This window comes from Sapajus apella, unplaced genomic scaffold (genome assembly GCF_009761245.1).
Source record: "Sapajus apella isolate SASKATOON/1434 unplaced genomic scaffold, GSC_monkey_1.0 scaffold23, whole genome shotgun sequence".
Taxonomy (NCBI): Eukaryota; Metazoa; Chordata; class Mammalia; order Primates; family Cebidae; genus Sapajus; species Sapajus apella.
Genome location: NW_022436963.1, coordinates 29,362,089 through 29,375,408, shown reverse-complemented (window position 1 = coordinate 29,375,408; position 13,320 = coordinate 29,362,089).

Genomic DNA, 13,320 nt, shown 5'->3' with positions numbered 1-13,320 from the left:
AGATTCTCCAAGTCACCATCTATGAAGGCAACGCTAATTACAACTGTCATGATAACATATTTCGTGCCATTTACCGTGCTGGACACCCTCAAATAACCAATTTCTGTCCATGTAAATATATAGTTTCTATATACATGTGTATACACAGTTGTCCTTCCGTATACATGGGGAAATGGTTTCAGAAAGCCACCCCAACCAATGTTCAAGTTCTTTATATAAAATGGCATAGTATTTGCATATAGCCTATCCACATTGACTAGTATACTTTAAATAATTTCTAGATTACTTATAATACCTTGATATAATGTAAATGCTATGTAAACAGTCGTTAGGCTATATTGCTTCTTTGTATTTTTAAATTGCTATTTATTTTATTTATTTATTTTTGATATGGAATTTCATCACTCTGTTGCCCTGACTGGAGTGCAGTGGCACCATCTGGGCTCATTGCAGCCTCTGCCTCAGCCTTTCAAGTAGCTGGGATTGCAGGCACCCACCACCACACCCACCTAATCTTTGTATTTTTAGTAGAGATGGGGTTTCACCACGTTGGCCAGGCTAATCTCAAACTGCTGACCTCAGGTCCACCCACCTTTGCCTCCCAAAGTGCTAGGATTACAGACGTGAGCCACAGTGCCTAGTCTTACTTAACATTTTTGATCTGTGGTGGTTGAATCCACTGATGCAAAACCCATGGCTATGGAAGGTCAACTGGAGAGAGAGAGAAGAAAGGGAGAGAATTCCTACTATACTGGCTAAGAAAATGAAATAAAAATAGGGATGTTACTACAGATCATATAGACATTAGCAGAAGATATTATGAATAATTTCATGCCAATTAATTTGACAATGTAGATGAAATGCACCAATTCTATAAAAAAGACAATTTGTCATAACTGAAATAGAATAAAATTTAAAAATCGGAATAGCTCTTCATTTTTAAAGAAATTGAATGTTGTTCAACAGACTTCCCACAAAAGTAATTCCAGGCCCAGGTGGTTTCAATGATCAAATTTATCAAACACATAAGGAAGAATGAACTCCAATCTTGTGCAAAATTTGCTTAAAAAATAGAAGAGGAAACAGTTTTCCCCTTATTCTGAGACCAGTGTAACCCAAATAACATAACATCAACATTACAAAAAAAATAATGTACAGCTTAATAGACTAAGTGAACATAGAAACAAAAAAACTTTAATAAAATGTCAGCAAATTGAATCCATCAGTGTATAGAAAGATAATACATCGTGACCAATTTGGGTTTATCCCAAATGCAAGGAATGCAAGGTGAATTTAATGATCTAAAAACCAATCAATGTAATTCACCATATTAACAGGCTGAAAAAGAAAAACTATCATCATCCCGATAAATGCAGAAAGACCAATTAAAATTCAATACCTACTCGTAAAAACTGCCAAAAAAATCTAGAAGAGACTTCCTCAATATGGTAAAGGGCATCCATGAAAAATCTATAGGCAATATCAGACTTTACGTTAATATATTGAACACACTTACCCTCATATCAAGAACAAGGCAAGGATGCCCCATCTTACCACTTCTTTTTAACATTTGTCTATAGTTTATAAACATTAATAAAGCAAGAAAAAGATATGAAAAGTGTAACAATTCAGAAGGAAGTAAAATTGTCCCTATTTTCAGATGGCATGATGGTGGTTTACACATAATTGACAAAACTACCAGAACTAACAAATTTAGGAAGGTCTCAGGACACCAGGTTAATATACATAAATCAATTCTGTTTTTATATACTAGCAGCAAAAATGTAGTATGTAAAAATATATATCATATTTGAAGAAGTGTAATAAGAGAAGCTATATAGTTAGCAACCAAACATATGTAAAGATATACAGCATCATCAATCACTAAGAGGCCAGATATGATAGCTCTTGCTTGTGATCCCAACACTTTGGGAGGTTAAAGTGGAAGGAATGCTTGAGCCCAGGTGTTTGAGATCGGCCTGGGAAATATAGTGAGATCCCTTCTCTGTATTTTTTTAATAGCCAGTATTGGTGTTGTGTGCCTGTATTCCCAGTTACTCAGGAGGCTGAGGTGGGAGAAACATTTCGATCCCAGGAAGTTCAGGCTGTATTGAACTATGATTGCACCACTGCATTCCAGCCTAGACAACACAGTGAGACCTTGTCTAAAATAAAATAAAATGCAATATAATGTAAATATATATATTATATATATATATATATATATATAATATATATATAATAAAATCCCTAGTGAAATACAAATTACACAACTTTTTTTGTGAGAGGGAGTCTCACTCTGTCACCCAGGCTGGAGTGCCATAGTGTGGTCTCGGCTCACTGAAACTTCTGCCTTCCAGGTTCAAGCCATTCTCCTGCCTCAGCCTCCCAAGTAGCCAGGATTACAGGCACGTGCCACCACACTTGGCTAATTTTTCTATTTTTAGTAGAGACGAAGTTTCACTGTGTTGGCCAGGTTGGCCTCCAAGTCTTGACCTGGCGATCCACCCGCCTCAGCTTCCCAAAGTGCTGCGATTACAGGCGTGAGCCACCGCACCTGTCCAACAATGAGATACCTTTACATACCCATTAGAATGTCTAAAATTGAAACACCTGGAAATATCAAGTGCTGATGAGGAGGAAGAGCAACTGAGACTTTCATACACTGTGGGTGGCAATACAAACTGGTCCAGCCACTTTGGTAAACAGTTTAATGGTGTCTGGTAAAACTAGGTATACGTTTACCTTATGGCCCAGCAATTCTATCCCTGGATACTTACCTTAGAGAAATAAAAACTTATGTTCACACTAAAAAGTGTATGTGAATGGTGTGCTCACTTTATTTATAATTATTCCAAACTAAAAATAACCCAGATTTCTTTCAGCAGATGAATGGATAAGCAACCTGGAGTGTATCCATACAATGGAATGCTATTAAACAAGATGAAAGAACAAACTGCTGATACACACAGCAACACATCGGACTCTCAAGTGAAGAAAGCCACATTCAAGAGACTGCATGTAATAGACAGAATTCATATGACATCCAGAAAAGGCAAAATAGAGACAAAATATAGATCACTTCTTGCCATGGGCTCAAGATGGGAGGAGGTATTTACTACAAAAGTGCATGAGAAAATTCTGAGAGGAGAAAAAGGTAATAGAATTGTTCTGTGTTTTGATTATAGTGGTGATTAAGTAACCGTGTGTTTGCCATAATGCGTAGAACAGTATTGTTTTAGCCCATTCTCACACTGCTGTAAAGCAACACTTGAGACTGGGCAATTTATAAAGAAAAGAGGCTGTGCAAGAAGCATGGCTGGAGACGCCTCAGGAAACTTACAATCATGGTGGAAGGAGAAGGGGAAGTAGGCTCCTCTTAAACGGCCAGAGCAGGAAAAAGGGGTGATGGGGAGGTACTACACACTTTTAAACTACCAGATCTCACTACAACTTACTCACTATCAGGAGAACAACACCAATGGGGAAATCCCAGTGTTCACCATGATCCAGTCACTTCCCACCAGGCCCTACCTCCAACATTGGAGATTACCATTTGATGAGAGATTTGAACGGGGACACAGACCCAAACCACACCAAGTACATTGAAAAGATAAACGTTCCTGCTTGTAAATTATATCTCAATGAACCTTCCCCCAAAAGCAATCACACTTTTATATATTAGCAAAAAAAAAAGTGGAACATGAAACTTAATTCAAGTGTTGAAACATGTACATATGAAAGCAGGACTGAGAACTTTGAGGCCATTAAACTAAAGGGGGAAAGAACTCTGAACAGAATGCCCAGTTCAACCCTTAGGATACTGTGAGAACAACCAAAGCAATCTCAAATTCCTCTCCTCCATACCAGATACTTTCTATTATCTCTTAATATAGATCCACCCTAAGGGAAATAAAACTTTATCTGCAAAGGAACTGACATTTACTGCACAGAAATCCTACTGGAAATTTTCTCTTTCTATAGGGCATACCCAAAAGTAAATACCATAGACAGGGAGTACTGCTAGCATCTGGCAAGTTTATACCATTCTATGGAAACACCACAGTCATGAATATTATTCTTCATTTAGAAGGCTACTCCTTATTAAATAAGTTCAGGAGGCCAGGAGTGGTGGCTTACACCTGTGATCCCAGCACTTTGGGAGGCTGAGACTGGCAGATCACTTGGGGCCAGGAGTTCAAGACCAGACTGGTCAACATGGTGGAATTCTGTTTCTACAAAAAAAGGAACAATAATACAAAAACAATCTGAGTAGCCTGGAATCCTAGCTACTTGGGAGGCTGAAACAAGAAAATCACTCGAACGTGGGAGGCGGAGGTTTACAGTGAGCTGAGATCCCACCACTGCACTCTAGCCTGGGTGACAGAGCGAAATTTTGTCTCAAAAAAAAATTTTTTTTCAGGAAAGTGAGATAAGAACAGCTTAGAAATATATACCAATGTTTTTTAGAAACATCAATGTTAGGTCTTAACTCTGGTTTGAGTGCCCTTCAGTGCTTACTATAGATGTCCTCAAGAGTTTAGCAATTTTCTCAAAGAGCTTCCGTCTTTCTTCATAGTAAACCAGATCTTAGATCCTGTTCTTTGTACATCTAGTAGCCAAAATATGTCTCCCTAGTGTTCAGTTGTCTCTTGGTTTATCTAAGTTTTGACTGTGTTTCTGTGACACTGATTCATTCTGCACACTAGAGAGAGAAGCAATAGTACACATAGAGAAGTTGTGAACGTAACATTACCTCCAGTCACTTACGCATTCATTCATTTACCAAATGTTTCAGTGCTCACGATGTGCCAGTGGCAATGAGTAATATAGTAAGAATAAGGCTACCTACCAATTATATTTGGTTTAGAACAGTGCCAGGCATTTTATTTGGATTAACTTGTTTAATCTTCACCCAATTAGGTACTTTATAGAAAAGAAAAAAAACTGAAGCATAGAGAGGTCTATTTGTATAAGATCCTAGAGAAAGTAAGTGGCACAAACAGAATTTGAACCCAGACAATTCCGCCTCAAAACCAACGTTGAACACTGATAAGGCTAGAGAAGCAGGCAGGGACTAGAGCATGCAGTGCTGGGTGCTTCTCAGGATGACATTTGGATTTAACTTTAATGATAATAGCAAGACATTAAAGGTTTTTCAAAGCAGGAGTTTTGATAAACATATTTGTGCTTTCCTGCAATCAGGCAGGCTGCAGCATGAAAATGGGTTGGAGAGCCCAGGCTAGAGGCTGGGACAGTTGTGCCCAGGAGGGTGGGTCAGGACGTTGTCACAGCGGGTAATAGAAGTGCGTGGATACCAGAATCAAACTGGAAGGTGTGAGGATGGAGTGAGACATGAGGAAAAGAGGAAATCACTGATGACCGCTGCATTCATTTCCTATGGCTGCTGTGACAAATTAGGACCCACTTCGTGGCTTAAAACCACGTTAGTGTATCATCTTACAGTCCTGGAGATCAGAAGTCTAAAATGGGTCCACAGGGCTGCCTTACCACAACCTCCAAGCCTGTGCTTTACCAACTAGTAGATGAAAAGATAATAGGACTATCAAGAAAAATGATGTCAAAAAGAATCGATGGCTCGACTTAGCATTAACTGCATCCGCCTCAATGCTGAATACTTTCTCTGTTTCCCACCCCCATTTTCTAGGTTTTAGACAAGTAGTTCAATTTCATTTTTTCCTTTTATATTTTTATTTTACTTCTTTTTTTTTTTTTTTTTTTTAAGATGGAGTCTCATTCTGTTGCCCAGGCTGGAGTGCAGTGATGCAATCTCAGCTCACTGCAACCTCCACCTCCTGGGTTAAATCGTTTCTCCTGCATCAGCCTCCAAAGTAGCTAGGATTACAGGCGCCCACCACCAGGCCCTTGTAATATTTGTATTTTTAGTAGCTACTAGGTTTCACCATGTTGGTCAGGCTGGTCTGGAACTTCTGACCCTAGGTGATCCACCTGCCTCAGCCTCCTAAAGTGCTGGGATTACAGGCATGAGCAGGTAGTTAGATTTCAAATGAAAACCCACAACTGAGTAGAAGTAGACCCATCAAATAGCAGGGTGAGATCTTTCTGATAGAGTATGCCTCTGCCCACCAGCACTCACTTCAGGACTGTCTCCTCCACATCAGCCTTCCCTAATATATCACTGTTACCAAAGCACTTGCATTTTATAATATGACAGAGAAGGAAGAATAATGCTTTCCATAAAAATATGAATTAGGCTGGGTACAGTAGCTCACACCTGCAATTCCAGCACTTTGGAGGCCAAGGTGGGAGGATCACCTGAGCTAAGGAATTAGAGACTAGCCGAGGCAAAAGACCCAGACCTTGTCTCTACTAAAAATAGATTTTTAAAATAATCAGCCAGGTGTGGTGGCACAAGTCTATTGTCCCAGCTCCTTGGGAAGTTAAGGTGGGAGGATCACTTGAGCCCAGGAGATTGAGGCTGCAGTGAGCCATAATTGTACCACTGCACTCCAGTGTCAGTGACCCAGCAAGGTTTCATCTCAAAAATAAATAAATAAAATAGGACAGTGAAGGTAAAATAATGGTTTCCATAAAAATATGAATTAGGCTGGGCACAGAGGCTCACACCTATAATCCTAGCATTTAAGTAGACTGAGGCAGGAGGATCATTTGAGCACAGGAGTTTGAGACCAACCTAGGCAGCATAGTGAGACTCTACCTCTGCAAAAAAACTTATAGTACTTTAGGCCTCTTGGGAGAGCTATTTGAGGCAATATTTGGACAAGTTAAATAAAAACATAAATATGACCTAATTTTAATATTCTGCAATTTCTTCACACACCTCCCCATCCGCACTTTTCATTGTAAGTGACACTGAGTAATTTGCTTAAAAGAACAAGTTCTGTTTAAAGAATGCATTCTTTCTTTGAAACAACAAAAAGTACCCGTTTGGAGGAAAAAGTCATTTGCTAGTTTTGTTCTCATAAAAGTTTAATAGAAGGCAACTAAAGTTTAAGATCTCCCAGAGGACAAATAAAGATATTTCTCAGCAAATGTAGAATTGCAATTCTCATTGGTGCTGGGGGATTTTACACACAAATGCAATTTTATTTTACATTTAAAAGAGGTAAGTAAATAGACAAATCAATTTTAGCTGCTCTGAAATGTCATATCAGGTCATTAATTTTAAAAGATAGGACTTCAATAATAGTTAAAAGAATGAAGGCCCAAGGGAAAGGCTGAGAATAATCACCTTCAAAATTCTGAATTATCAGCAGCCTCAGATCAAAATCAAGAGAAGCCTAATTCAGCTTCCTTGTGATATTCTCCATTGCATGTTTTACCTTTAAAATATAGGTTCAAATGGAATTCTCTTTTACAAAAACAGAAACTCTCCTTCCTTAAAGCATGAGAACATACTCTGTGTGCTAGATAGATACTAGGATGAATTCTGGCAAAACCAACCTCAATAAAATAAAGACCTATTGTTTAATCTACATTCAGATTGGAGATATGAGACTTGCACCTGGCCATCTCTGTAGTGGAGACAGAGATATAAACATAATATTTGGTATGGTATAAAATTTAAATGAGGCCAGGCGTGATGGTTCATGCTGTAATCTCAGCATTTTGGGAGGCCAAAGTGGGTTTATCGCTTGAGTGTAGGAGTACGATACCAGCCTGGACAACATGGCGAAAGCTTGTCTCTACATAAAATATAAAAATTAGCCTAGCATGGTGGTGTGCACCTGTAGTCCCAGCTACTTGGGGGGGCTGAAGCAAGAGGATTACTTGAGCCAAGTAGGTTTTCAGTGAGTCATGATCACACCACAGCATTCCAGCCTGGGAGAGACCTCAAAAAAAATGTTGAATAGACACATACAAGCAGCATTTTAATGCACACTTGAAGGAGAGACAAGAGAGAATGATCTTCCCAAATAAGGTGACATTCAGACTTACTCTGAAATAATCAGGAGTTTCTCAAGAGGAACTCTGCACCTACCACTGTCAAATCAAAAAGTAGAAGTTATACATTTGTACTGTTTTTTAAAAAATAATAATTACAACAATCATAGAATTAAGGTTTTGCCATACTAGGCAATGTGAATTTGGAGAGCATCACAAAGAGTGTGCTATGTAAATTATCTAAACCTCAGTATACTCATCTGTAAAATAGGTTTATAAGGCTATGATATGATCATGTGTATAAGGTAATTGACAGTCCCAGGAATATGGCAGTTTCTCTTTTAACTGAAATGCAACATTAACCTACATTAACAAAATAAGTTTAATTGTATGGTTTTTGCTATTGTTTTTACACATTCTGGTTGATTTTCCTGATTTTCAGAGCAAAGAACTGGTCTCTAAAGAACGGAAAAAAACTGAAGCTACAGAAATTCTTTATTGAATAAAGACATGCTTTTAATTTTAGCTACAATCTATTGGATAAATCCACAGATAGATTTTACACTAGAATTTTTCTAACTATCCAGAATTCTGTGTCAATCCTGTTAGGGCATTTAATCCTGCTAGGGTATTTTTTTAATGACAGTTTTATTGAGATGTAACTTACATATCATAAAATTCACCAATTTAAAGTGTAAAAGTCGATGGTTTTAATATATTTGCAGAGTTGGCAACCATCACTGTAATCAATTTAAAATATTTTTATTATCCCAGAAGAAAATCTCACACCCATTAGCAGTAACTTCCCATTTTTCCCAAACTCCCTCATCCCCTGAAAGTCCTAGGCAACCATTAATCCATTTTCTATCTCTATAGATTTTGCTTATTCTGGACATTTCATATAAGTGGAATTATGCAATGTGTGATCTTTTGTGACTGACTTCTTTTACTAAGCTTCATGTGTTCAAGGTTTATCCATGTTGCAGTTATCAGTGCTTCTTTTGATGACTGAATAATATTTCATTGCACGAATACACCACATATTATTTATCCATTCATTAATTGCTGGACATTTGAGTTGTTTTCACTCTTTGGCTATTGCAACTAATTCTTCTGTGAATATCCACATATAAATTTTTATGTAGACACATGATTTTAATTCTCACAGGTGGGTATTTGCCTAGCAATGGAATTGCTGGGAAGTATAGAAACTCCATATTTAACTTTTTGAGGAGCTACCAGGCTGTTACCAAATTGGCTGCCTCACTTTGTCTCCCTAGCAACAGTATATGAGGGTTCCAGTTTTTCCACATCTTCATGAACACTTGTTATTGTCCTTTTCATTTCGGCCATTGGCGTGGGTGTGAAGAGGTCTGTCAGTGTGGTTTTAATTTGCATTTCCAATGGCCAATGATATTGAGCAGATGTTCCTAAGCATCTTGGCTGTTGGTACATCTTCTCTGGAGATATGTCTGTTCAAATTCTTTATCTCATGTTTAAACTAAGTTATTTTACTCCTTTCTTTTTATTTTTCTTTCTTTCTTTCAGACAGGGTCTTGCTCTGTCATCCAGACTGGAATACAGTGGCCTGAACATGACTCACCGTAGCCTCGAGCTCCTGGGCTATGCTGGGTTATTTTTCTTTTCATTGTTCGTAAGAGTTTTTGATATATTTGAAATAAAAGTTCCTTGTCAGATATACATTTGCAAATATTTTTCCCATGTTGTGGCTTGTCTTTTGACTTCCCTTATTTTTATTTTACTTTATTTTAGATAGAGTTTCTCTCTGTTGCCCAGGCTGGAATGTAGTGGCACTATCTCAGCTCACTGCAACCTCCATCTCCTGGATTCAAGCTATTCTCCTGTCTCAGCCTCCTGTATAGCTGGAATTACAGGCGCCCACCACCACACCTGGCTAATTTTTGTATTTTTTAATAGAGATGGGGTTTCATCATGTTGGCCAGGCTGGTCTTGAACTTTTGACCTCAGGTGATCTGCCCGCCTTGGCCTCCCAAAGTGCTGGGATTAGAGATGTGAGTCACTGCACCCAGCCTCTTTTCACTTTCTTGATGGTATCCTTTGAAGCACAAAAGCTTTTAATTTTGGTAAAATCCAATTTATCTATTTGTTGTTGTTGTTGTGTCTGCTTTTGTATCTTACATAAGAAACTACTGGCTGGGTGCAGTGGCTCATACCTGTAATCCCAGCACTTTGGGAAGCTGAGGTGGGTGGATCACCCGAGGTCAGGAGTTTGAGACCAGCATGGCCAAAATGGCGAAATCCTGTCTCTACTAAAAATACAAAAATTATCCAGGTGTGGTGGCACGTGCCTGTAATCCCAACTACTCAGAAGTTTGAGGCAGGAGAATTGTTTGAACCCAGGAGGTGGGGGAGTTTGCAGTAAGCTGAGATTACACCGCTGTACTCCAGCCTGGGGGACTAAGTGAGACTCCATCAGTAAACGGAAAGGGAGGGAAGGGAAAAGAAACTACTGCTTTACTCAAGATCATGAAGATTTATGCCTATGTTTTCTTCCAGTAATTTTATAGTTTTGCCTGTTACTTCTAGGTCTTTTACTCTATTGGAATTCATTTTTATCTATGCTGTGAGGCATTCTTTTGCATGCGGATATGCACCACTTCTTGAAAGAGACTGATCTTTTTCCCACCGAATTGTCTTGACATTCTTGTCTAAAATCAATTGACCCTAAATGCAAGAGTTTATTTTTGGACTCTCCATTCTATGAAATTGATCTGTATGTTTTTAATAATTTTTTTTGGTGGGGGGACGGAGTTTCGCTCTTGTTACCCAGGCTGGAGTGCAATGGCACAATCTTGGCTCACCGCAACCTCCGCCTCCTGGGTTCAGGCAATTCTCCTGCCTCAGCCTCCTGAGTAGCTGGGATTACAGGCACGCGCCACCATGCCCAGCTAATTTTTTTTTTGTAGTTTTAGTAGAGACGGGGTTTCACCATGTTGACCAGGATAGTCTTGATCTCTTGACCTCGTGATCCACCTGCCTCGGCCTCCCAAAGTGCTGGGATTACAGGCGTGAGCCACCGCGCCCGGCCTGTTTCTAATAATTTTTAAAATAACTTTTTCTTCCTGAATTTGTACAGAATAAAACATTTGTAAATATAGAAATGCAGAATAAAAGTAAAAGAAACATTAACCCTGACTTGGTAGAATGAACTGTTGGTCTCATTACTTTACTCCCTACTAAGAGATGTCCATGTCCACACCCTTGTCATGGCCTTATCATGGTGGAATGTACTTTGGGCTTCGTCCATTTGACTCTGGGTTTGGCCATGCAATTTGCTCAAACTCTTGAGATGTCAGGGAATGTAACATGAGCATATGCTTGATGTGTGATTGTGCAATTGGTCCTGCTCTCTTGCACTTTTGTTGTCACTATGTAAAGGTTATACCCTGGGTGCTCACTCATTCCAGATGAATGGCAGATACTTGGAACAAATCTGAACTCACTCTGTGATCTGGAGCCCAGCCCAAGATTAGACAAGTCCCATTCAAAACTCAGACACTTGGGCTAGAAATACATGCCTATCACAGTTTACCACTGAGGGATCTGTGGTTGTTTGTTCTGTAGCAATATCTGACTAATACACCTACCACTTAGAGATAATTTTTCCTATCAGTCTGATCTTCTGACCAAAAATAAGACTATAAAAAAAAATTACATGTGTTTATACCCTCCTGTTGTTTTACTTAACATTTTTTCATAATACCCTATGTTATTAAAAGTTCTTGATTGGCTCATGCCTGAATTCCCAGAACTTTTGGAGGCCAAGGTGGGAGGATCACATGAGGCCAGGAGTTTGAGACCACCCTGGCCAACATGGTGTAACCCTGTCTCTACTAAAAATACAAAAATTAGCTTGCATGGTAGCACACGCCTGTAATCCCAGCTACTCTGGTGGCTGAGGCATGAGAATCACTTGAACCCAGGAGGCAGAGATTGCAGTGAGCTGAGATCCTGCCACTGTACTCCAGACTGGGTGACAGAACAAGACCCTGTCTCAAAAGAAAAATACAGTTCTTGATAAACATTCCTTTTAACATCCACATCACATATTTCAACCTTGAGCAGTTACATATTTATCTTCACCATTCCTATATTACTTTTACTATTCCAAGTAAAGGTACAATGAATTTTGTTCTCTTTTACATAAATCTTGATCTACAGTTTTCATTATTTCCATGGAATCAAGTTCTAGAAGTTGATATCTTTAAGAAGCTCTTTTAACCAGAGTTCATGGTGCAGCCACTTAACCCTGATTTTCATATTATTACTATTCATATTTCTTTTTGGCTAAACTCACATTGTTTTGCTTAAGGTATGCAGACGCATTTGATTTCACTTTTTAAAAACCTACTTTTGTGAATTCTTCCAGCATGTTCTATTATACTGTCTTTGGACATTTATATTTTATTATAAAGAATGAAATTATTGCCATAAACAATACAAGTCCCTGCCTCTGTTGTCCTTTGTACTTATATGGATACATAGAGACAATGTTTCTATATGAGCATGTGTTTGCTTTGTTTGCTCGTTTTTATTGGTATAGTTAATTACAGATCATATAGCCATGAAGTCAGTATGGAAGGAGTAGCCAGATCTAATTTTCTTTATACCCTCCACCATGCCTAGCATAGCGCATAGGAGCCTTCAATGAATATTTGAGTAAATGAATGTAAGAAACATAGAGACCATGACCACCATTGTGTGGTGGTTCATGCCTGTAATCCCAGCACTTTGGGAGGCCGAGGCAGGTAGATCACTTGAGGTCAGGAATTTGAGATCAGCCTGGCCAACATGGTGAAATCCTGTCTCTACTAAAAATACAAATATTAGCCAGGCTTGGTGGTGGATGCCTGTAATCCCTGCTACTTGGGAGGCTGAGGCAGGAGAATCACTTGAATATGAAAGGCGGAGGTTGCAGTGAGTAAAGATTGTGCCACTGCACTCCAGCCTGGGTGACGGGGAGACTTTGTCTCAAAAAAAAAAAAGTATATATATATATATATATATGTATATATATGCACACACACACACACGTTTATATATATATATATAGATACACGTATATATACACATATGTGTGTGTGTATATCTCTATAGAGATATACACACACACACACACACACACACACACATATTATATATATATATATATAGAGAGAGAGAGAGAGAGAGACCATTAAAGCAGTATTTTAAGACAGAAAGTACTGTCCTCACAATGATTAATAAGTATTTGTAAAGGCTTCCTTAGTGGCAAATATGCTACATGTATAAATAGATGTGCAGGACTTCAAAAAGTAGGCCACATGGTTGATACTATGTCTAAACTTTTCTGAGTGTCTCTTAGCAAATAAATGGATCTCTCTCTCTATTCTTTGTTTTACTTCCCCTTTC